The sequence below is a fragment of the Amblyomma americanum genome, chromosome 7 (genome assembly GCF_052857255.1).
Source record: "Amblyomma americanum isolate KBUSLIRL-KWMA chromosome 7, ASM5285725v1, whole genome shotgun sequence".
NCBI lineage: Eukaryota > Metazoa > Arthropoda > Arachnida > Ixodida > Ixodidae > Amblyomma > Amblyomma americanum.
Genome location: NC_135503.1, coordinates 3,435,352 through 3,461,256, shown reverse-complemented (window position 1 = coordinate 3,461,256; position 25,905 = coordinate 3,435,352). Strand labels below are relative to the sequence as shown.

The 25,905-nt window shown below is 48.8% G+C and overlaps 2 long non-coding RNA genes across 3 annotated transcripts in view; both read left to right on the top strand.

The window, feature by feature from the left end:
- Positions 1–23,048, top strand: part of LOC144098277 (uncharacterized) — a 156,809-nt gene extending 133,761 nt beyond the window's left edge. Inside the window, exon 2 of the long non-coding RNA XR_013307158.1 lies at positions 21,990–23,048. This is a non-coding gene — a long non-coding RNA (uncharacterized LOC144098277). The remainder of the gene's footprint in view (positions 1–21,989) is intronic.
- Positions 1–25,905, top strand: part of LOC144098283 (uncharacterized) — an 854,931-nt gene that overhangs the window by 159,719 nt on the left and 669,307 nt on the right. The window contains exon 1 of one of the 2 annotated variants that reach the window (XR_013307167.1): positions 24,287–24,444. The exons of the other annotated variant lie outside the window; for it this stretch is intronic. This is a non-coding gene — a long non-coding RNA (uncharacterized LOC144098283). Of the gene's footprint in view, positions 1–24,286; positions 24,445–25,905 lie in introns of those variants that run through there. 2 annotated transcript variants of the gene reach the window in all.

The window sequence follows — 25,905 nt, the reverse complement described above, 5'->3', positions numbered from 1 at the left end:
CGCTGTTGCTATGCTGGGCCGCCATCTTGGACGCTTGATAAGTCTGCCTCCACCTGGGACTCCGTTTGCTCCGTAACCGTGGAGCAATTTCTCTGTGACGTTCGAAAACACTGCCCAGTTACCCTACTCAGTGTTTCTTCGCCAGTGCCGATTGTGGAAACATTCACTGCACGCAAAAATATGGATCGTTTAGGCTTACAACGCCTGGGCGTCGGTCCTTTGTTTACATCGTCGATCGCCAGGTCTGATAACCTACGTTTCTATTAAGTGTCAATGCGATTGCCGTGTGCGCTTAGCGCATGACATTAGGCTATTTAATGATTCAGTTTCTGCTTCATATACCTCTTGGAGCCATGACTTGGCGAAATTCGCGAATGACCTTGATGTGTTGACTTCCACGCTCAGCTGTGTACGTGATGTCGCTCGCGTTCTTTGTTAGGCTGGCGTCTCTGCGCTCTCGTAGTGAAGCGCGGCCCCATGTTTTGCGGCCATTGTACCTTTTTGCTCTCCTGCTGCATTTTTTTTCTTTCCCAAAGCGCTGTTCGAGGTTTTGGCCACTTTCATATAAACTCACCTGGACCCGGATTTTTGACTTGTTTACAAACAAACGGTACACCTCTCTGACCAGTTTCATTGCTGACGGCATTACCGCAGCTTCCTTATGTGCTTTGATTAACATTCTAGTGTTTGTTAAGAATTGTTTCTTGGTTCCCTGGCAGCTTTGTTTGTTTTCTTATCTCTTTCATAGTTGGAACAAAGAGGACATAAACCTTGAAACTCGGCAGGAAGTATTTCACTCTCATTTCTTTTTTAAATCTTCTATCGTAACTGAACTAACACACGTTCCCAACGTCCGCTTTTGTGCTCGCTGGATTTCTTACACGTTATAATGAACTGCGTTGAATTACCTTCCACTTCTTTTTTTTTGTTGTTGGGCTCGCTCATTGTCCGTATCCAGAGTTTTGTGATGGGTAAAACTGAAATTCCTTTTCTACTAACTAGCTTTGTTTATTCGGCGGCAGTGCCATTTTAGGAGAAATTACTTGCTGTTGGTGGTGTGTACGGACGCGAGGAAGCTGAACCGGCGTGCGTATCTTTGCAGTCTGTCTGTTTTCAGAACTCGGAGCTCGAAAATGAGGGGTCAGCTCATTTTCATTATAGCTTATTTAGTTCATTATATGTTTAAGCTGTGATTTGCGCAGAGTAGTTATTACACTGACAAAATGAGCCGTATAATAATTTTCTCTCCTTAACAGCCAAGCTTTCGGTGGAGCACAATGGGCATTGAAATGTGGCGTCTGGCTGCTTACAACGGCGAGCTCTCTCGCGCCGTGTGAGTGCCTTGAGAGGATAATACAATGTTTTGTTTGTTTCTATATGTGAGTCCGACGACATTACATGCGTGACTTATCCGACATTAAAAAAGCAAAAAAAAGCAGGGTTTCGAACTAGTGCTTCTCCGCAGGCCGGTAAGAACGTTATCATTATCAGCTGGTTCTGCTGTTCCGCTGGATAGAAAATGACTTTCATGCCTGCTGGGTTTTCTTTTTATTAAACTGCACATGTGAGTCTAATACAAATATACGAATGATAAACGTTTGCAATGGAGGACGCGGCTTACTTTTCCTTGCACGTAACGCGGACGTAAGACGAGATTTTCGTTGAAGCAGTGCTTAGAGCAACGTTGTTTCACTTTATTTATTTTTTCGTTAGTTTGCGAGCGTAGGAGCCCTCTTTGTTGACGACTGTGTTTGTGGCGTTTTCTGGTTCCACTGTGCATCAGAAGACTGCAGGGGGCGTAGATTGCCACTGGAGTAGCACTGTTGTTGTTTACATTTCTTTTTTCGGTGCTATACTGGTAGGCTTTTTTCTATTTTTATTATTGCGACCCGGACCGTTTCGTAGCTTGGAGCTTTGAGAGCAGACATGCAGCGTCCCTGGGGTTGGAGCAGCTTCAAGATGAGACCTTCTCATTCTGCTTCGTCGTCCACCACCAGAAGCGTAATCTCTTTGTTGTTTGGCCCCCGCTTCGAAGTGGGAGAGACCACTTGTGTCGCGCTCGGCTGTTTTTCTCGGAACCGCTTTGAAATGTCACCAAATGCGAGCCCTGGCAGCAGCTGCGGCCGGATTCCTCGCCAGTGACAACGCGCCCGCGACGTCGCAGCGAAAACGCATCGCCGCATTTTGCGGCCATTGTTCAGATCCGCTTTTCCCCCAGTCTGCTCTGCGACGCCGCCATCTGGCGGCACTCCTGGCTCCGGGGTTTTGTTTAAAACTGGGCTCAGCGAATCGAACTCCGATAACGGACGTAACAAAACTGTTTCAGCAGCCACAGGCTTCGATGCAGTCGCGGTTGTCGCGACGTAGCCTAAACCCTTTCGTACAGAGGCGTCGGCCTTTCACAATGCACTGCGCGATTTTCAACTGGCGAACGACGTCGCAACCCGCAACTCGCCACGCGCACTCTTGCAATGCCAGTGACCACCCTCGAAAGGCCGTCTCGAGAGATGGCCTCGTCTCTGGGAGCGCGAAATTGCCGTTTACATATGTGATGCATCTGGGGGCGATGAAAAAAAAAAGTTTAACCAAAAGCCGTGCCTTTCTTATCACCACGTTGTGGATTACCACGGTGCCTATAGGCGTCATTGTTCAACCGAATCGTGCACTCTTAGTAGCGCAATGCGCTCGAAAGTATGCAGCGGGGAGGAGGGTCCACAGCTTTGGTCGCGCTTACGATGCACTGCTCCCAATGGGTGCCTGGTGAAGGAGGGCATCGATTGTTGTAGCATGGAATAGAAGCAAGCGCCGAACTCGGGAAGTCAAACTTACACTAATAATAATAATAATAATAATTGGTTTTTGGGGAAAGGAAATGGCGCAGTATCTGTCTCATATATCGTTGGACACCTGAACCGCGCCGTAACGGAAGGGATGAAGGAGAGAGTGAAAGAAGAAAGAGGTGCCGTAATGGAGGGCTTCGGAATAATTTCGACCAGCTGTGGACACTGACATCGCACAGCACACGGGCGCCTTAGCGTTTTTCCTCCATAAAAACGCAGCCGCCGCGGTCGGGTTCGAACCCGGGAACTCCGGATTAGTAGCCGAGCGCCCTAACCACTGAGCCGTCGCGGCGGGTCAAACTTACACTCCCTTTGCGGCTTTTGATTGTTGGGCGCACACAATACGTGGTGTGCACAGCGCATACGGAAAGACCACACACCAGCATGTGGCGCTTCATGCATGCGTAGATCCCGGTACTCTCAGCCAACGCAAGTCTAACACCTTGCAAACGCACAGACCAGTGCCGCTTCAGGTTTATTAACCACCATTTTCCCGTATGAGGTATACGAAGTAAAGCAGTCAATAAAGATACAACGGTGCACAAAGGAGTGCCAGCTGAACAAATCTATCACAAGGCGTGGTTTTCTCTCGGATTTCTAAGCGAAGATAGGAGACAGGAAGGCAGCCCGTTTGAGGACATTGAGTAGGCAATGAAAAGTGGTGAGCCTGCACCACATGCAGTATGACAGGCTTAAGCCAATTCCAAAATAAAAGGAAGAATAGAAAGGTTGAGGGGAAAGCTACTGGAGCGACCCACAGGACAGCAGAACTTAACAGATTGTCCGGCTCTTTGGTGGGCATAGGCCGAAATGATTCGTTAAAAATATTCCTACAGAGCGAAGGCACGCCTCCGAATCTTCGCGTTATTCCTCAAAAAAACAACCGTGGCCTACAACATGTCTATCACACGCGTCCGCCAGAGGAGTGTTGTGCGCCTTTGGGTGAGGAGGAGCAGGAAAGCCAGTCGAGGGATGAGGAGGCGTCTCTCGGTGAGACACAGCGCGGCTGTGGGATCACAACTCTTCAGAGTAAAGCGACAGTATAGCCCCAGTTGGGAAGAAAAAAAAAAGCAAATAAATTTGCGAACCGTCGTTAAAGTGTGTGCACCACTAAGCGAAGCGGCGCTTTTTTCTTTTTCACGAGGACATAGAGCTGGGAAGGGCACTTGCAGCTGGCCGCAGCATGAAATAAACGCGTGCGAACAGAGTGTTGTAGTCGCATAACTGCCGTTCCACTACTCTTCTTTCGAGCAGTGAGCAGAACGAATTGTATTGGGGTGATAGAATGCTGAAGAGCTAGGGCGATCGCAGATCGGAATAATTCGTTGTTTCAAGTCCGCCATCTGTGAAGCACGAGCAAAGCGGTGAAGGCAATATTTCACTCGACGACTGCTTTTTCTCGTCTTTTCCTGTTCGTTTCTGACGCAGCAGCACGTCGATCCAAGGCGGTCAGTTTGCACGATTCTTCGAAAGAGCCATAAACTCGCGTTCATTCGAGGGATCGGACGGCAGGCGAGGAAGGAAGACTGTGCAGGTCTCGTAGCAAAGCTAATTTAAATCTGAGTTTGCGTTGATATCGCGTTGCTGCTGAATTGCTCAGTTTACTCTGTACCGCTAAAGCCATGCAGGTTGCGACTCTCCAGTGCCTTGGCAACGCGGCACCGCCCAATCGCGGACTGTGCGCGTGCTTGTCTTCGCAGACTGGACCTCTTGTTGTCCAGCCCAACACAGCATCCGTAGCTCTAGCAGGACATGCTGCAGTGCACCGCTGTTGAGGGGGTGTCTGCGTTGTGCGGGCTAGCGGGATCCAGTGTCTGAACTGGCGCGAGTTAGAGCGGGGAGAAAAGCCGCGTTGTGGAAGGCAGCGGATTAATTTATTTAAGTAACTTACACTGACATCGCAAGTGCTCACTTTCTGTAAACAACTGGCACTCATCGGTCGTGGCCTACGCTGCTGCATGCTGCTCTACCTCAACTCTGCGCAGCTATCACCGCCCCTTCTGCTGATAAGCGATCGAAAAGACTTCGAGTCGGTTTTAGCTACATCAGCGAGTGGTCTCCTAACTCGGGGATCGAACCCGAATCTATCAGCGGACAGCTAAGTCCCATGGCCAGGGCAACGCAGCGGGGTCGAACGTGTTGGGACAGGCTGCTCATTTCCTGCCGAAACCGGCCTCACTCAGCCCCCCTGAACTTCTCCTCCTCTCTCGACGCACCCGCCTCGCCGGCTAGACAGCCGAGCATTTTCACAACACGGGAGGAGGAGGCCCGCCGTTCGCGGTCTCGGCGGAAAAAAAAGAAAAGGAAACACACGCACGTTCCCCGACCCTCTTTGTCTCTTTCTGTTGCTCCCATCTGCTTGTTCCCGGTCCCCAAGATAGCGGATTGGTACGCATACACCGACGTGGTAGAGTGAGGAGTTTGAAATTTCTCTGCAGTGCTTGATATATGACGACGTATCGGCTGATCTAAAGAAGAAGAAAACAACGGGAAGGGGAAGAAATGGGAGGGAGAAGTACGCTTCTCTGCCGATTGCTGTCGATTGCGAGCGACAAGCTTGCCGAAATAAGGCACCCAACCGCTCTTTCCACTGAGAGTGAGAAGTGGCTCGTTGATGTTGCTCATCGACGCCATAAAAAAAAAAAAAAACTGTCTAATGCAAAGCCCGTTTCGCTCAAGGACCAATCCTGCTTGCAAATTCGCTGTTGTCGCTGCCAAAAAAAAATGCAGGTTTCGCGGCAATGCGTGGAATGGATGTACTGTGTACAAAATAAACAGAGATGCGTGCGGCGACGACGAAGCGCTGCAATCGCCGAGCTTTTGCGGGACCTGCACTCACCGCGCAAGGAACGGTGCGAGAAGCATTGTACGCAGTGTGTGACAAGCAGATGACGCGAGGCAAGAGCCACGCAGTTTTTTTCCAGTCCTGCGCTCGCAGCTCAGCCTTTCCACAGGCGTCTCCGCGTGTCCAAGGTACTCCTCAGAAAGGCAGCTTTGCTCTGCGAAGCGAGTCTTTGAGTCCTTGCGGTCGTCGCGGGAAACCGGGTCACTCCGCAGGCCGCTCGACAGTCTGCCTCTATTTCAGCGGAGGGCTTTCAGGGAGCGCACTGTTGTTGCTCCCGCCGATGGCCAGGAACGGGGTGGCCACTCAGATAGCTACGTGCGCGCAAACAGCGAGTTGGGTCGAGAAGGGCGCTCATTGGTGGCAGCATTCTTGTACGGATTTATAGCCGCCCTGTGATCGTTCTTGAGGCGCATGCGTGCTTGTGACTGTGCGCATGCGGGCATCGGGCGGAAGAGGTGTTTGCTGCTTAATTGAGACCGAGCCGGACGATTCCGACCGTCTGATTGGCGCACTCGGCACTGCCGCCCGTCTAATCGCGTGGCATGTTTTGCGGGAGAAATAAACAGCATTGAATATGGGGCACTCGAAACACCCTCTGCTTCCACTTTGCTTGGCTGTGCCGTCCAAAGTAAAACCGTGATGACCGCTCTGATGGATGTCCGCGAACCAGTTGTTCACAACAAACTTTGCAACTCCGTAAGCGAGCTTTAGCATCTGCAACAGCGTTGTAATGTTTGCATATTTCTATTCCAGAAAGTGAAAAAAAGGCATCACACGTTTTTTTCGGTTACGGTAACGGTAACATTTTTTTTTGTAGCTATAACGTAGGGCGGCAACGCGTTTCTATTTTTTTTTTAGCGTAACGAGTAACCTATTTAGTTACTTTTTTTCGGTAACGTCTACAACGCTGCCGACAACAACCTCCTCCCGCAATCATATATGACGAGCTGCATAATGCAGTTCTCGCACGAATCGAACACATACTTGTGATCAGCTTGTGTCTGTAAAGATCCCAGCTGGTCGAAATTATTCCGGAGCCCTCCACTACGGCAGCTCCCCTCCATTACGCCTTCCCTTACGGCGCGGTTCAGGCGTCCGCCGATATGTGAGACAGATACTGCGCCATTTTCTTTCCCCAAAAACCAACAGCGTGCACTTTGTGCGGCGCACCGGCCACTGCATCGTGTGAGCGGTCAGGAAATCAAAGCGCAGAAGCGACAAGCATTGACGCCAAGTCGGGTCTTCGCTTTGGCGGTCGTTGAGACCTCTGGCAGAAACTGTTCCCAACTCTTGCTAGCTTCATCGAACGAGGGCGGCAACTCTGCTGTCCGGATTACCTTGCCGCGTGCCACTGACAGCGGAGTTGGTAGTAGAACCAGACGTGCGTGTTTCAAAGCAGGCCATGTAGTACGCTTAAAAGAACGTGGAATTCGAGGGCAGCAAGATGGGCACAATATAGTATATCAATCGCCGCTTCTCCACCTCCTTCTGGGTTACCTTCGCTGCCCCGAGAGCGAGCGGTAGCGCCTCTCTCGGCCGCTCGCACCAGAACAAGGCCCTCCCGCGAAGGCATGGCGCCGCTTCGGCAGCGGTGGTGCGATGTTTATTTTTCCTCTTCAAAGGAAAGAGAACCTACAGCCTTTAAAAAAGGAAATCTCGAGAGCGGCACCTCGAGAAAAAAAAAGCTACTGAGCGGCCGGCTCGCACTTCGCTTTTTTTTTCTTCTCTTTCTTGGGATCTTTAGTTTTCCTTCTTGGTTTACTTGCGCCTTGATTGCAAGCGGATTTCGTGGCTGCTTGGGCGTCTTCACGGAACGCAGAATGGCAACTCCCGTGCCGCGGCTTCTTTTCGTTTCTCTGCTGATTCGCACTCTTATAGCCTGGCTCGGCTGCCGGCCGTGAGGTTTCATTTCGCTCGACGAACGAGTCGGCTTCTTTCGTGCTTGTCCCGAGTAATCGGAAAGCGATAAGCGTGCCACCGAGGCGCCTCGCTTGCGTGTCCGTGAATTCACACGCGGGGCGACCAGTGCCGACGCCGAAAGAATGGCCGACGCGAGAATAACGCTTTCCGTGCACTTGGGGGTCGCGCCCTTCGTTCTCTCCGCCTGTTTTACGTCGGCTAGTTTGGAACCGTACACCCCGAAATTGGGAACCCGTACATCTTCAGGGGTGGACGGCGTCTCTTCTCAGCACAGAGCGTGCTCGGGGAACCTTGAAGCTGCGCACTCTCAGCAAAAGAAGGATCCCGAGAGAAAGCAGCGGGAGCTCTACTGGCGAACCATGCGTGTCACTGAAATGTGGCCGCGTTGTGAAAGCGCCATTTCGAACCTGCGAGCACACGTTCGGAATACCGAGCTGACTGAAAATGAGGCCCAGATCTGTCTCCGTACGCAGGGGCGGCTTTGGGAATTCAATGCCTGATCATTATGCCCACATCGAGCGTGGCTTCCACAGCGGGATCGCACTTCAGAGAGATTCTTCAAGAAGAAATTTGAGGATGGCTACGCGCAATCTAAAAGAGGGGAGGGGGGCAAACGTTTCGTATACACTGCATGACCGCACTATGTCGTCCCACCAGCAACATGATATGATGAACCAGTATTAGATCCTATTATTTAGACTGCATGATTCGCTGGCGGCCAGAACATACTTTAGGAGCGGATCCGTATTTCGATAGATATTTTACTAAAGGGGAGGAGTCGACTTTTTAGGGAGTAGACAATGGACTGGAAAATCCAAAGGGTGTCTCTAAAATGCGCAGGGCTCTTTCCACGTTCCGCTTTTGCCAGCATTCAGCCACTTCCAAGTTCTATCTCGACTACTGCGGACAGCCACGGTGTTGCCCTGAAGCTGCGCGAGAGCGGTACGTTATCTGAACGTGAAAACTGCGCAGTGCGCCGACGTAGCTGCAACCTTGGAAAATGGCCGTTCTTCACCTTGGTGCCTCCTAGAAGTGAGGCCTCCGGATCGGCTCCGCGCGTCCTCGCCACATTCCCTTTTTCTTTTACCTCGCCTGAGCCGATTCTATGTTGTTCCGAACATACGCTATGCCACGTAAGGCCACCGCGTATCGTCCACGCGTGGATGTATTATTTTCGGAGCGTAATCGGCCATGCGTATAGCCATAAAGAATAAACATTAGGCGCAACTAAGGCGCTCGAGCAAAGCGTAATTTGTAAATTCATGTCGACGTGTGTATCCCTCAAGGAGTCTCGCCAAAATAATAAAGTATACGGACACGGCGATTACAGGTTTAGATCATTCGTAGCGTAACAGAGAGTTGTAGTCTTGCATTGCTGCGGCCAGAATTATCTGCGCATGTTTGGTTTGGTTTGGTTTGTGGGGTTTAATGTCCCAAAGCGACTTGGGATATGAGGGACGCCGTAGTGAAGGGCTCCGGAAATTTCGACCACCTGCGGTTCTTTAACGTGCACTGACATCGCACAGTACACGGGCCTCTAGAATTACGCCTCCATCGAAATTGGACCGCCGCGGCCGGGATCAAACCCGCGTCTTTCGTGTCAGCAGCCGAGCGCCGCAAGCACTGAGCCACCGCGGCGGCTGCTGCGCCTGTGTCGCACTGGCATTCATAAAGTAAAAAAAAAAAAAACTTGAGGTGCTGGGACATGTATAATTTAGTCGCGTCGTATAACTAGGCCGCATCGCTTTTGGTTCCTGCCTGATTGTTCCTACCAAATCGCACCTGGCTTACATAATCCTGGAGAATCCCAACATATAGGCTTGTCCACTCCAGCAGCAAGAAAAAGTAGTACGCAGGCGTTCGGCCAACACACGCGGGCAGCATGCTTAGTTGCCGGCGTTTCCTCCTTGCAGAGGCAGCGGTGACCTCGTCTCAGCTGCTTTATTTTTTATTCGCCTTTTTCCGGAGAAGCCAGCCACGTGATGCTCCTTCTCGCCATCTGGTTCTGGTTGAACGTGCGGCCTTACGGAATGCGCGCGGTCTAGTTTGCATCAAAATGCGTATGGCCGTTGACCAGAGGGGGGGCCGGAGCACCCCCTCCTCCTCTCCCGCTTAACACTGCTGGTCGCTCGCCCAAGGTCCCGCAGCTCGAGGACAAGGTTGCCGCTGATCGCCCACCGACGGCGGCTATCGGAAGCCACTCCGGCGATGCGCTTCAGCCGCCAGCAAGCTTGTAGCACGCACCGCGATCTAATTCGCTCCAGCGAATCAGATTGCTCCATAGCATGGTTAGGGGTCTCGTTGCGTTAACTGTAAACTTTTGTCTGCAGAACGAAAGGAGGATGACTGTACAAGACTGCACGATTAGGATGAGATAATGCATGCCCTATAGGCTCCCCAAATAGCAGATTAGTCAAGATCTGCCCATTAGAAATATACTCTATAGCCCTTTGAGCAAAATATACCCACAAGAGATGCAGAAACGAAATAACGTAAAAAAGACGGCCGCGTATCTAGCAAAAAGTTCGTATGGCCGCTGCCGGTAAAATGATCTCAGCGGCGCCGAAAAAAAAAAGGGGGGAAGCACGACTGTGTACGAGCGCGCTTGGTTTGACGAGCACAAACTCCCGAGCCGTCGACGCCGGCCGCTATTTCGGTGTCTTCCCCGAGCTGAGGAGAAGCCGTCGCTCCTAAAAACGCTCGACAGCTTTGACGGGGCTGCGGCGGTTCCGCAAATGTGGCCCGAGAAAAACAAGCGCTGCTCATCTGACGCGCTGTCCGGAACAGCGGCGGCGCAGTCTCCCCCGAATAAAGAAAGCGCTCACGGCGGGGCGTCCTGCTGAGCAGGCAGGATCCTCCCTTCCGGACCTCTACCATTCCGTGACGCAACGCAAGGGCCTTCCTTTGTCCCGCGGCGACGCAAGTCACGGGCAGGGGGGCGACACAAAACGCCGCTAACTAGATCTCACCAAGAATGGTGACCGCGTAATCGGCGTCTGGCCGACCCCCAGCATGTCAGGTCCATGGCACCCGAGAAAGCGCGCGCCCTCAGTTGACATTTGCTCACGAGGCTTTCGCATTTCGGTCTTCTCCGCTGGTGTAGAGCTGCTGTGCGGGTACAGCATACTCTCCTCCCTCCAGCCTTTGTGTCTATTCCCATTAGAACAGTTGTTTCGCAAGCTGACCCTTGTTTATGGAACAGCTTGCAAGAGCAGCCATGTGGACTCGCTGCATGGCAGGCTTTCTGTGCAGGGACGATCTTCGACGCAGCTGAATGTGTTGAACCAGCTGTATCTCGGCGATTTCTTGGCATAAATATATGCGTGTAGTTGCTTGAAAGTTCCGAGCAGTTGGAGTCACGGGCATTTTGTAATATAATGGTCGTGCAACATTGTCTTTGTTTGGCAAAATCCAGAGTCTGCGGATACGCTGCTCATTGAGTGATCAGAGCACGCAAAAAATTGCACCCCTGAGAGTCGAACGCTCTCCGGAGTCAGCCGTTGAAAAATCCCTTTTTAAAGTCATGTTCGGCCCGGCCAATCGCTAGGACGGCAAGCGCCGCGCGAGTCAGCCAAACGAGTTCAATGCCCATCTTGAGACATCTAATTTGAGTGAGCATTAGTGCACGTGATCGCCGGCAGGAGCTGCATCCGCGACTGAAGGACTCCACCACACTTGTCTTCTCGTGCTTTGCTCTGCGCAAGCCCGCTGCCATTGCGCACGTGCGAACAGAAGGACGCAGCCGCTTGTCACGCCACTTGGGCTTGGACTTTCAGTCCACCGATGTGAGCCATGCGTCATTATCATCATCATCAAACGAGGGGCCACGCCCGCAGAGCTTCGGTATAGCATATCTCCAGCTGACGGGTGCCTTGACCAATCACAGGCTGTAGCTTGCACAGTTGCTGGTGGGACGTACCACGGCCGAAGCCCATGTACACGGAGCGATCGGCATGGGCAGCTGAGGCCGCCGTATAAAATTGGAGGGGACACTTGAGCTTGGCCTTAAACGGACACTGAAGCACTTTTTGCAGAAATCGGACTTGCGGCGTACCCTTAGAGTTTTTGATGCTGCAAACTCGAATATTGAACTAAAATTGGGTAAGAACAAGCGCTAATTGTCGTTTTAGGAGAAATACGCAGCCGGCGCCTCGGGGCACATCGCGGGTCGCGCCGCCGCGTCTGATTGGCCAAGAAGACGTGACGACAATTCGAGGACCGGCGAAGCTGCCGATATGGCTCCAGGGCTGCGTAGGCTGCGTTGCGTGCTGATTGCCGCTCTTCGCTGTCTTGTAAAAGCGATTATAGGACACTTTTGGCACTCACGTGAACATCGTGGTTTCACTGTATGTGTTCGTACCAGTTTCGCGCACAAACGACACAGTATCTCCGTTGCGGGGAGCGAAGAGCAGCCGGGAACGTCTACAGGCGTTGGAAACTTGCTCTGGTACGTAGTACGTCATTTTTCGAAGTTGCATGTCGTTATTGGCAGAAGCTTGACGACTCTCCGATAACTTTCCCGCGATAAGCCACTTCTCACAATGCCTTTATGACTTCGAGGAAGATTCGGAAGATCGTGACGGTGCGCCTATAGTCCACAGCAACGACTAAACCCGAATGTGTTTGCTTTCGCTTGCCCTACGATGTGTTCTTGATCGTGCCGTGGCGTGGTGTGTGAAAAGACCCGCGACCTTTTTCTCGCCTGGCAATAGCACCACGTACAAAGCGTTGCATGGAGTAGAAAGTATTATGTTGCTCCACAATTAATTGCTTGTGCATGATCCGAGTGCGTTTGTCTGCTGCGATGTGATTCGCAATATTGCTTTGGCTACGCTGGAGAGCGGCAGTTATACCCGAAGCTTGATGCAACGGAGAGGTGAGTTCGCTAGCTCACATATGTACTGCGCCTAGACTCGCTGCCGTCGGTAGAGACCTCCCTTTCGAAAGGAGCCGTCCACAGTGCTCTCGTTGGGCATGCGCCGACAGGCACCATTCCCGAAAAAATTTTCGGTACGTGTCTGATGCCGGTACGCGATTTTTTCGCATGTAGGGTGACACCCAGTTGTGCATAACGGTATTTTCGCTGTGGCTGTAATATTACTCGTTCATAGCAGGTGTTTGTATGCATGCACAGAATGGAAGATGAGTACTTATGCTGCATTTATTATCAAGTGCCAGAAATCGCTAGGAGAGACCTGTTCTGGCTACTGCGAAATTAATAGTAGCCCGTGGTTTAACACGACAATTCTTGGAAAAAAAAAACAGCAAATGCTCCACAAATGAGTGAGAAATTTGAATCAACCTTGAAGGAAATTTTAGCAGTTTTCATTCACAGGCTATAGCGAAATGCAGCGTACTTGCTGTTTGGCTCATCTGAAAACAAATGAGAAACAGTCGATGCTTTCTACCCAGTTGTCTCCTGGATACAGTCTGAGAAAACCATCTTTTTGAGGTGTTTCTGCAGAGAGAGGTTTCTACAGAGGTGTGTGTTGTTTTCAGTGCTTGAAGTTTTTGCGAAGTGAGAGCAAGAAAAAGGGCTGTTTGGAGTGAGGACTAATTTAAATTAACTGGGTCTGCTGAGTTCTGGCACGTTTTCTTAGAATCACTGTGCAGGAACCTGGCACTAATGTGATTGACATGAAGAAACCACATGGCAAAAAACCAGAATTTTATTCCGCTTTGAAGCCAGGAAAAAGTGTTTGTGGTCCTCTAAAAATGTTAATAAGGTGCATTAATTTGTGAAGATTGGCAGAACATCTCTTACCATTCCGCGAGGTCACACAAGATAATTGTGTCCCAATACCAACCTGCAAGATAAGACAGCAGGGATTACACGAGTTGTAACTTCAGTCAGTGACCATTGCCATTGAGCAGTCATGTACAAGCTGGCCGAGCGTTGTTCTGCTATAGGTAGTAGGCGACAGCCTCCTGGCATCCAGCATTTCAGTGACTGCTTGTGATGATCCACTACGCCAGCAGCAACAAAACAGTTAGGCACATGTTGAACCAATATCAAGTTGCATTTTACTACACTGAATAGCTGTATTGTGACATTTATTGCCGCCGGTGTCAAGCAAGTATGTCCGAGTTAGAAAAACTTCATTCCTTTATGGGGAGTTGATGACGGTGCCCTAAAATTCTCGATCACATGAGGCTCTCCAGTATGACAGAAAAAATAAGGCAGTTAAGCTGAACTAACACCAACTTGCAAGATGCAGCTGCAGGGATTAAACAAATCGTAGCTTCTACAGCTGAGTGAGTTCGCAAGTCCACTTCAAATAAGATTTTACGTCAGCTAAATTATTATTTTTTAAATCTTGGGCATAAATACAAACATGAGGGCTCCATGCAGTCATTGTACGCTAGCAGCATATGGATGCATGCACAGTAGACACTTGTTCAGGAAACTGAAATAAGAGAGAAGGTCTGTTTTTCTTATCGAACGCTTAAAAGGGCAAGCTAAATCAACAAAACTCTAATCATGTCATAATTGCTACAGCGAATTGTAAAATAAATTAAACACTGTCACAGAAAAAAGAAGAACCATGTTGGAAGCCTGTTGGCAATGCAAAACCTACTTGTGTCAAGGACAAAAAATCACCTCTGAAGATCTGTGATTGGGGTGAAACTTTCCTTTGTAGTCTGCCCTGGCATCTAGCTGTCTCTCTAGTACGGCTTTGGATTGAGGTAGTTGGTCTGTTTGCAGTTCATGCGTGGTTAAATGGTTGGACATAGACATCCAACACTGGATACAATGATGGATACAATGTCGTTCAACTAAATTTTGCGAAAAATTGAGCTACGTCTACAGTCTGGTGGAAAGTACCGTAGTCGAGGGCCAACACACTGAACTTCTAGCTATGAATGTGCCTTGTGTCCATTTCTTCACCATCATTGCCCTTCCAATCAATAAGGCCCCAAAAATTGCAACTACATGTTTACCGCAGAAATGAAGAGCAGAAAGGTGACAAGAAAAAAAAAATTTTCTGCTTACTAAATGACTATTCCATGAAGCACACTAAGCAAAATGATTAAGTCTTCTTTCGTGCTAACCTGCAAATTGTCGAGAAATGCAGAAGCATAACATTTTTAAGATCATGCAGGTACTGTCGTATAGTTTATGGTGTGTTCACCACAGTCTGTCGCTAGTAATATTTTCTGGAAGACAGCAATGGCTGCTAAATATGTTGCAGCAGTGCATTGGTTCTTTTTTCGTAATGGCAGGTAAGAAGTACGGGAGATTAAAATCATTAAAAAAAATTAAGGGAGAGCCTCAGTCCAGCGAACAATGTCCCAACAAGAGGACTTGTCTTTGTCAGGTCAAGGGCGGTCATCATTGGCATGGGTTATAGAGGCCCTTCACTCTAAGGAGGATGGACTGGGGTTATGGTAGGGTGTGGAGTGAGGAGGGTGGGAAGGTGGCACACTTGGTCTTCAAACAGCTCTTGTCTGACCATGGAGGCTGTCACCTACAAGTAGGAGAGAAACAGGTTAATAGCCACACTAAAATGAAAAGAATGCAAAAACAGACCCCCCCCCCCCCCCGTTTTTTTTAAAATGCAACAGAATCAAAATAAACAATGGCAATAAAACAGTAAAAGGTAAAAAAACTAAAGGAACAAAAAATGCCATGGAGGAAAGAATAGAGGCGTTAAAGTGGTTATCAAGGTTGCATTACTTTCCTTTATAATCTACGCAATCCCCAGCATATAGTGCACAGTGGTCTACATAATCTCTAGTGGCTGCATGATTTTGCCTACTCTGCCTTCTTATGTTTAGTGATATCTGTTTTTATTTTTTTTTGACGATCGAACCAAGCATTTTGGTAACTAGTTCTTTCTAATTAAAGTATACGGTGCATGTCATCACGTCCTTTGCTGTACATTTTTACCTGTCACAATGGCTATCAAGCCACATTCAGATTTGGGACATGCGGTAAACCCCCATACTATTTACCAGTAGTTTCTCTGCAGATGGCAAGAAACTGATCATTGTCTGTTGAACCTTGACTTTCTTTTCTCGACCAGCTTCTATTTTGGGACCTTTGGGAAACTGCTGCTGAGTGGTGGACGAGATTCTGGAGCAGTTTACCTCTCCTGGGGCTGCATGCTCTCAGCCATGACCACAGCCTTGTCGAGGAGGGGTTTGACGTAGCCTGTTTGAGCATTTCATCTTGTAGCTTGTGCAATATTCACTTTCTTCGTGATCAAATAAACTAGGTGGTGCAAGCTTACCATGAGTGGGTGGCTGCTTTACTGGACAAGCTATTGGGTCCCCACCGGCTGCCTTTGGGTACGCACACACCATCGAAGTGTGCCATGCTTTGTGCGTGCCTGACTACGTGCACTGTTCTCGTTGTAGTGAAGTACAGCGAGTTGGGTCCTGAAAAAGTTGCACAAGACCGTGTGAAAACGTGATACCTTGTAACATATGTAAACAGCCCAACTGTAAAGATCATGCCACAAAAGAAGGTCACTGATGGACGTTGAGCACAACACCATGTTAGCAATTAGTGCTTGAAAGCACCATGAGCACGCGTGATGAAAATACGGAAGGAGCAAAGTACTATTTTTGAAGAGCTATGAGAACAAAGCATCGCCTCAGTTGCCAATCGGATTGAAAATGAAAATGCAGTGCTTGCATGGTGATCACAGCAGAAACTCTAAATGCTCACAAAGTGTCGGCATGTAAAATTCCTTCCGATTCTGTCGACTGTGTTTTTAATTTCTGTTTAGACAACATAAGAAATGATGCAGCTATTGACAATTTCAGTAAGAAAAATTTAAGATGGGCACTTTTTCATATAGTTCTCGCACGTGCCTACATGCCTTTCACTTCTTCTGCAGATAAATGTTTAACATTTATTTTGTTTAACACAATTTATTGTGATATCGATGGCTTCTGACTGTAAAATTAGAGAATAGAAGACAACACCTTAACTGGCCCTCATTTCCGGATACGAATAATGGTAGGTATTCGGTGAAAAATGCACTAGAAGGCTATGAAAAGCCTCTAATCCATAGGTTTGATGTCTAGTAGATAGCCGCGGCATGTCTTGCTGAAGGGCCTTAGAATTTGCAATGTCTTGAAGCTTCTGGAAAGCCTTTGATTCGAAAAAGAAACGGCCATTATCATCTCTTTGTAAAGCTCTAAGTGTGCGGCTTGCTGTATGCTCTGCATCGACGAGTTAAAAAGTATTTCAGTGCACCTGTAAATAAACTTGTGTTCAGTAATGCGCATCTTATAAGTCTGGATAGTTTTAATAAACATTGGCATTTGAGGTCCACTGTAATAAATGGTATGGAAGAAACTTAAACAGCCATTATTCACTTAGCTCATGAAGCTTTTCATTGAAATCCTGCTGCACTGCACAGGTTGCTGAAATCTTGGAATCCAGCCTATTACCCTCAACAACCATAGGTTTCCATCCTCTCCATTGCATTCCCTGCCATTTCCTCTTGATTTCTACTAGGATGTCATTAACTCGTTTGTTCACTTACCCACTCTGCTCTCTTCATATCATAATGTTACACTTTTCACTTTCCACACCTTGCAACATTGTACTCAATCTAAGTTCAACCTTTTGTGCTAATTTTGTTTCTGCACCATAAGTGAGTCCTGGTTAAATACAGCTGTTGTACAACTTCCTCTTGAGGGATACTGGTAAATTACCATTCATGATTTCAGCATACTTGTCAGATGCACTGCTCCTTATTCTTATTATCCTATTTCTTTGACTCTCATGGTCTGGATCTGCGGTTATTACCTACACTAATTAGACCTCTTCCCTTCCCACTTTTAATGCTTCGCTGCCTATCATAAACCACTGCTCGCTTCAGAGACTGTTGGACGTTGCTTAAGTTCTCTGCATAAAGTTTTTAGACCCACTGTTCTGCTTTGCCTGTCGAGGTCATCGATCATGCTTTGCAGTTTGTTCCGAGTTCATTTTTCGAAAGCGCTAAAACAAAACGGACAAAGAGGGAACACACATGGACAAGCGCTCGTCCCTGTCTGTTCCTTCTTTGTCCATGCTGTTTTAGCGCTTTCGAAAAATGACAAACATGCACCAACTAGCCCGATCTGCCACTCTTCTGGAGTTCCGAGTTCTTTAGCAAGGCAACGTAATCACCAAATTTCATTAACTCTTATCGCCAGTTCTTCTCATTTGAGGTCTGTGAATGCTTTCTGTAAACACGCAGTGAATAGTACTCTTGAGATTATGTCTCCCTACCTGAAACCCTCTCTTATTGGAATTTTATTGCTTTATATATCATATTTAGATGTGCCTAATTATGCTTCGCTAGGGCCTTTCAGGTATTTTCATTACACCTTCTCTGGGCCACTGCTTGGGTTCGATGTCATCGTGCAAGCACGTGGGGAACGATGCCTGGTCGTGTGTGTGGATGTCCCTTATGTGGTCAAGAAGTGACAGCCATTTGGACACAATGAGTTCTGCTTTGCCTTCGCTGGATGCTGCCGCCCAATACAGTTGGTTGCACACAGACATAATCCAGGGTGCAAGTTCCTTGCAGTTATTTTTTTTTGGCAGCTGTGTGCAGTTTCTTGCTGATACCTAAAATGCATATTAAAAAATAGAACTAATGCAACATATTCCATAAATATGCTGAACGTAACACTTTTTCAGCCACCGTAAAGCCACAGCTGCTAGATACCTTTTGCCATGTGCCACACGTCGAACTCATGGGTGATTGTAGCTTTGTTGTTACGGAGAAAGCACTTGATCTGTGCATGACGGTCGTCCACCAGCACTGCTACCGTGATGTTCTCACTCTCCAGAAAAGCAAGACCTTGTTTCAGGCCTTCTTACTCTATGCGACAGCTGCCGCCAGCATCATTGCACTGTGGAATGATAATGGCAAAGGATATTGAGTTTGATGTGCTGCGTGTCTACCAATTAAAAAAAATAGACTGCATGTATTGAGGTCTCTCCTTCCCAGCTGTAACTATTTTTACGAAAATAAATCTTTGTATTTCTAACAATGGTAGTGCTGTGCTGATGCTTCATCTACCAGCACGGGGATTCAAGGCTAAGCCCATGATAATGCATGTGCTATAGAAAGAAGTCACGATATTTAAGTGTTGCGTTACAGTTCATTTGGCGCAATTAGTGAGCTATAGAAATTTAGAGAACGTTGTTGTAGCAAAGTGCACGACTTAAAATGCAAGACTTTGTGGCGTTCAACGTCCATCAGAGTATACGTGCCATATTTAGCACTAACTCCTGGTGAATCAGCTCGTCCATCTCCAGCAAGGTTCACCTGTTGGCCTTGCAGCTCTTGCAGCAGACTTTTCTGCTCTTCTTTCCAAAATTGAAAAAAAAAAACAGTGCGCATCGAACCTTGACCATGCAAAGAAAGCTGGAAACTTCTTCACAATGACTCCTTACCCTGTCAATTGCAGGTCAGAGATATGAGCACGGGATTGCAAAAAAATGTCCTGTTGCTCACAGCTGGTACACCAATTGAAGCCAGAATTCTCAGTGTCGCTGTTGGGTTGCTTCCAGAGAAGAGAACTGCTACGCAAAGCTGCAGGTTGAGCATCGGCTGCTGTTTCTCGACGTCCTGATTACACCAGTAAACGAAAGGGCCAGATGCACACTCCACATAAACTTCTAGAAGTGTGCCTTCACACTCGAATCTGACTGTACGAGGTGGAAAAGCTGGAAGCTGGAAAAGCTTCGAAAGGTACTTCTCCTGCACCAAAAAAAAAAATTGTTGCCCGGTTCATCTGTGGAGTTTTCGACACATCCCTGCCTGGAAGAGAATGGGCAAATTTTCAATCGCATTGGACGGCCTAAACAAGCTACCTTGCATGGAAAACATTAGGAGTGAATGTTTAGGGCACGAGAGTAAAAGTAGGGCAAACAGGTTTTTATCAGACTGTTAATAAATCGCATACTTCTCTTCAAATTCTTCACATGGACTGTAGTCCTCATCATCAGAGTTCTCATCTCCACCTTCGTCTTCTGTGCTGTCATCATTTTCAATGGCCTCTCTTGGGATTGGCTTTCTTTTGAGTGGATACATCTATCATGGGGCTGCCAACCTGAATGCCTAAATGTCATGTGATATGTGCAGCTGCATTTAGTAGTTGTTACCACTGCACGCAACATAGAATATGCGGAAATTTTAGTACAATTGAAATCCTCCATAGTGCTTTGCCCCCTTCCCCGTCATTATTGTACAAATGCATGTATCAAAAATGTACACTGAATGTGGAGGCACATACCGATAGATACAGTGTGCGGTTTTGTCTGAGAGTGGCGTGATGCCATGCTTCTTTTCACACATGCCTGTATAGCTGTGCTTTGTGTCGCTGGCCGCGCTATTGCTTGGACAGACTTGTGTCTTCCCTCACAAGACTCTGTCAGTTTGACCTCCAGCGTTACATCGTGTGCTGCATCTTCAATAATGAGCAGGTTATCATCTAATGTGTAAGGCGTCAATGCCTTGCATTACTCTGCTTGCTGAAGATTGGTCATTACCAGTGAGAGCGAGGATACTTAGTGAATTTTCCACACCGAAGTTTTTATGTGGCCTTGCTTCTGTTGTGACATCTGCAACACAGACTGAGACATGATTTGATGCACAGTATAGCCATGCATAACTAAATGTTCAGACTGAATGTAGCGCCATTACCTGTTGAGTTACCAGAGGGGCTGCCCAATTTTGGATCAAGTTTTTCTACGCTTGATCCTTCTCCACGCAGTTCTGCAAGGGCCTGGAAGGATAAAAAGCGTACTGGATTACTGAATTGCTCTTTACTGAAAATGTTTCTATCAAAGCGAGAAAACCGCGTATGTGATGTCGTTTTCGGCTGTTAGGTGATCATCGAAATGTACGTTTACCTCGTAAGAATAGCATGACGCCTGCCGACTTATCGCATTTGCATAACCGCATCGGAATAGGACAGATATAAAAAGTGTGAAGCTATCGGTTAGGGACATAGGGGAATAGCGAGGCGCCAGTGCGCATGCGCAGGACCATTACCATTATAATTGTCCGTCCCGCCTGCACGCGAGGAATCATCCGCAGTGTTTCATTGATGAGTTAAGTGACGTTTAGCGCAGGGGTCTCTATAGCATATCCTCTTGCACGAGAAAAGGAAACCCGAATACAGCCGCGCGGCGCAGCTGTGCCCATACCATCGCGGGATCGCTCTCCGCATGGGCTACTCGCTGTCAACGCTTCATGCAAAGCTCCACACACAAATGAGACCAGAATTGCAGGAGAGTAAAGAATTTAAAATCGGAAGTAGAAGCACTCACCTCATGTTTCCTTCTTTTAGCAAATGCACTTCTTGGCGGTGGTGACATGCTTCTTTTGTGCAAAAGTAGTGAAAGAACCGCGTGATGATTCAGCCGTGCCCCTTTGACAGAAACCCCTAGCGATCGCATTAGGGACAAGCTCTGCACGTAGTCGCTGTCACGAAAGTGCTTCGAGCAGAGTACGCTTGCTTTGGTCGGGTTGAAATTCTCCCGCTTCACAGCAACGAACCACTGCGCTGCGAGCTTTTGATCTTTCGGGAAAGTGTGGAAGACGACATCGTCGCGGCCGTAGGTGCTCGTACACCCGAACGCACAGCAGTACCTCATGCTAGATCGGCTGCACGTGGTCGGACGCTCAAAACTTGGCTGAAACACTTTGTGAGTACGACCACAACGCGGGCAACACGAGGAACAACGCGCGCTGAAAGCACGTTCGGGTGACTCGGAGGGTCTCCGGCTCCTCATAATGACGTCACACGGGACGAGGGAGATTTGAACGGCGCGCATTCAATCTGTGACTGTGGCGGTGCTTTTGCAACAATTGAAAAAATAACTCCACAAGCATGGTCAACAATGAGTATACTTAAAAAGCCTAGAAGGTTAGCAGATTTGAAAACCGCCTCAGTCTCCCTTTAAGGCTATGTGGTTCATTCTCATATATGCAGAAGGTCATTCTCTGCTTTACATTCATAGACCCCTGGGAGTCCTCACACTTCTCCTCCCGAGTGACCAACTTAACTGCCACCTGCCATGGCGGACAGTTTGCTCACTACCCGATGGGCAGGTTGTGATGGCGCCGCAAGGTCACGTGTTCAAGGTGGCCCACTTGCCTCCTGGGCTGCTCTCTGGGCACCACCTGGCAGAGTCATGCTCTTGATTTTTCGCTCAATGATACCGACGTCGACAACGCCAACACCGCATTTTCTGGTGAACGGGGCCTTTAGTGCTATCGCGTTAAACTTCTGGTCAGGCACCCGAAGACGGGGCGGAAGACCCCACCCCGGCGGCCTCCAACCGCGCGACAGCTGCGAAGGTTCAGCGCAACAAAAATGTTTGGGCCTTCATACTTTTTTTCTCATTTTGTCCTTACTTTCAGGCATGGGGCTACAGATGGTACTTGGCTCCGGACGCTGAGGCAGCGCCCCGCGGGGTCTGCGAGAGAGGGGCAACGTGTGGACCATGGCATGGGCGGCTGGCCAGGCGATTTTCGGCGACTCCCAGTGTGCGACTTCACTTTTGTTCACCCACCCCTACCGCCCCACCGCATTCTCCTTCTTTTGACACGGATACGTTTTTCTGCCTGGATTCAGCTCAAATCTGTTCTAGGCAAACATAGTCACAAAAACCCTTCGGTGACTGAAAAATTAGCCTGTTGGCTCGACAGGTGGCTGGGAACGAATAAGGAACACGCGACTCTGACACTGGTTTCTTGAGCACCACACCTCGACCACGGTTTTCTCCTGTTTGCAATTGCGTTCAAGAAAGAAGACAGACGAAGAAAAATTCCTTTCCTTCACGGCGTCGCTCATTCCTTGTGTACCAACCGGCAGTACTCCCGCTACTTGTTTCGCCACCTAGTGCCTACCAGTATCAACGCTGTGCAGGCGAAGCAGTCATTGGTCGTGGCCTTCGTTTTGCTTAGAAAGTGAGCATTTTCATGGAATTCGAGTGATCTTCCTCGCCTTAAATGGCCTCTTTGGGCTCCCGTGACGCTTCAACTGCCGTAGATCCGAAGTGGAAGAAGAATTAGCATCGGCATCAGACGCTGTCGCGGAGGAGACCCAGGCGAGAAAAGACCGCTTCACGTCGAGACCGTGGGAAATTTCACCGGACGCTTAAGGGCTATTTCACATGATGCAACTGGAGCCGCAGCGCTGAGCGACTTCCGACGTGTTGCGACAGAACGGCGCACGTAGGTGACGTCACAAGCCCTCTGCGACAGACTTCCAACGAGTTGGTCGCACCGTCGGCGCTGTCGGTGCGAACGGCCCAGCCGTCAACCAATGGGATTTCGAAGGAGGCAGGCTGCTCGTTGTTGGGCATCTGCTGAAGAGCGCAGAAAAGCGCTAAATTGTTTTATTTAGCTTAAAAATGCACGACGGCTCAACAGAATCAGTCACAATTATAAAATAAACGCATAATAAGTTTTTTGACATTGTCAAAGCCTTTCTTGCCTTGAAAAGCCTTTCTTGCCGGGGTTTAGCAAAAATATTGCCTCGAATCTTTGCAGTTTTTGTTCATTCTTCAAATCTGCTGCCGCGCCGCTTTATCGCTTTGTTTGCGACGCAGGACGCGACTAGGTTTATCTCGATTAATCGCGGCCTGGCAGAGTTGATTCTACGTTGTTCCAGAATGTTCTAGTAACTTTGCACGCTTTATCTAGAAAGTTCACTATCAGTTTTAAATTGAGCATGGCCGAGAACGGCGGGCATTCTGTTCGACGACCGCCGAGCACGCTTGTTGCTACGCCGCCGCCGAGTGATTCAGTCCACTGTGGGTGCAAGTCAGCCCCAAATAAAGTTTTGTTTAGGCGCCATCTTCGCTGTCATTCTGCTCTTCGGATTGCAGTGACCACTTCGTGACAATATCTTACCTTTCTTTTTGTTTTTATTTTGCATTAAACACTTACTACTACCTGCTCTAAAGGTTCCTTTCGTTTGCTTTGCAGAGGACCGCTCGAGCGCACCGATACAAGCCTGCTCACGTCTGTATATACGTTGCGTAGTGAACTCGATACCACAGAGTCGTAGCGTAACCTCGGAGGCACGGCTGCGCGGGTGCATAGCAGACTCTTGGTGCATTTTTTGCGTGCATTACGGTTACATCACGGCAACAGTTACAACGGCTAGCTACGACTACCACCGTAGCCGTTCAATTAAAAGCAAAGAAAGCTATAATGGCGCCGAGTCCTAACTCTAAGGAAAGAAGTCTCCCTGTAAATGCCGCGAACAGACGGCCATCGACGCTGTGGCCTGCCAATCCACCATATATGCACCCAATGCTGCCTTTTCGTGATGCAGCAATGCTGCCGAGCTTTCTTTTTGCACGGCGCTCCAGGTACGATGTCCGCAAGTGCATGCTACGCAGCACGAATCTGTCGGCCGAGTTCTCTTTGGACGGAATCACGGCGCGGCCTCAGTGTGCGGCGTCTAGATCGTGAAAATCACCAATATTAAGAAAAAACGCTATGAAAACAAGGCCCGAATGCGAAGCACTCGCAAAGGCGCAAACACATGCTTCTGCGGGCTGCCGATCCTTCTTAGACAAGTTCGCGGCGGCGCCGCAGCTTGGCGTCGATTTTGTGAAAATCGCCGTAACACAATTTTAGTTTCGATACCTGGGCGCCGCCATGTTTGTTTTACCCGCGTGCCGCCTACCGGCGACGCCGTCATGGGCTGCAGACGAAGCAGCGCGTGGTCTCTGGGAGCCCGTTTTATTCTTGCCCAGAAATTGCGCGTTCGCCTCGTGTTCGTCCTGGGGGGCGCTAAGCGCCTGCAACAACCAACCGGTAGCAGGAGACGATGCTTCGGCAGAGCGAACGATCAGCATCGGTGAGTCATGCGATGCTCGCAGTTCACGCGTGTGTCGCCGGTTGCCTGTTGGGCAGACGTGGCGCGGTGTTGCATGATGGAGAAACGAAAGCGTAATGTGTTGAATCTCTTGATCGAGGAAAGCAATCGAATATCTAGTTTTTCATGGAGCATATTTTCTCATGAACGCTTTCGCTGCCTGCTTGGACATGGCGAGTGTGGCAGTTTAGATGCGGGGCTTATACGACAGGGGGGGGGGGGGGGTGAGTACCCCGTTCACAAGTTGAACATCCGGGAGACAACGGCAAGCTGTCTGACGGAAACGAATCCGCGTCTTATCATTGCAGTGTTTGTTCGCGGCGATAGGCGCGACGAAATTGAAATTCGGTCCCTCCTGCCGCTCGCGTAGATCTGCTCATACTACGAGCGATGCAAGAAATACGCATTCCCGCCTACTCCGCTTCCGCCAGTACTCACTGGTTCAAGATTACCAGAAAATGTGCAGTTACACAGACCTACAGGTTGGTGCGCTAATGGAATGCCATTACCACTTACTGACAGGCCGAATAGAGGCATCTGTGTTGAAAATTCCAATCTCAGTCGGGGAGGGGCACTGCTTAAGTCGTAGCGTTTGTTGTATCTGCGGCACGCGTATGCATCATCTAAACGAGTGGACTTTTTTACAGTGCATTCGATGTGATCTCAGTCGAATGATTAATTACAATGCATGGCACAGTCTACCGTCTCGTGGATGAGGCGTGTTCTTTCTAATTACGTTGCCGTGGCTGCATTTTTTCTCACTTTGCAGTTGGGCAAAAGTTGTTGTCGCCGCTTCTATTCATGCCATGCTATGCAAATTAGATTATTTTTGCACTAACGTCATTTTTTTTTTTCACGTGGCGATTCCCACATGCTGCCGGCGAAACGAAGTTGTGGCCAAATTTGTGAAGTCCTTTCATCGCGTGCTGCTGAATTAAAACAGCTTTGCCAAATCCACCCAAACGCTTAATCTCTTAAAATTAGCTGCAGAGTATAGTGTGGTAAACCAGGTGCTGGGCGGGCAATGGGTTTGTTTCTATCTGCATTTCATACACAAAATGCGCTGATGCGTAAGCCTGTTGGCACAAGTATTTTCTGTTCACCAACCACGTCTCGTGGCCGGCGAGAAAGTGGTGAAGAAATATACACATCGCAGACGCGTGAAGACCTTCGCATAGCATGAAGCGCGTACATACTGGCGGCGTTTTCTTTTTCTATACTTTCGTCTATTGCCGCAACCGGCACTAGAACATTGATGTCTATAGAGGGCTTTGGCGTTTCGTACAACATTGCAGCTTCTGTTGCACAGACGCAAACACGCGCTTGACCAGTGGCTAAGCAGCCGGACGTTGCTGCGCGCGCCGGATTATCAGCCCTGGGGAGGAAAGCGGGGTTTCGAGCAGCGTGTCTGAGAGTATTTCTCCCTCTCCTGCGCGCTCCTCG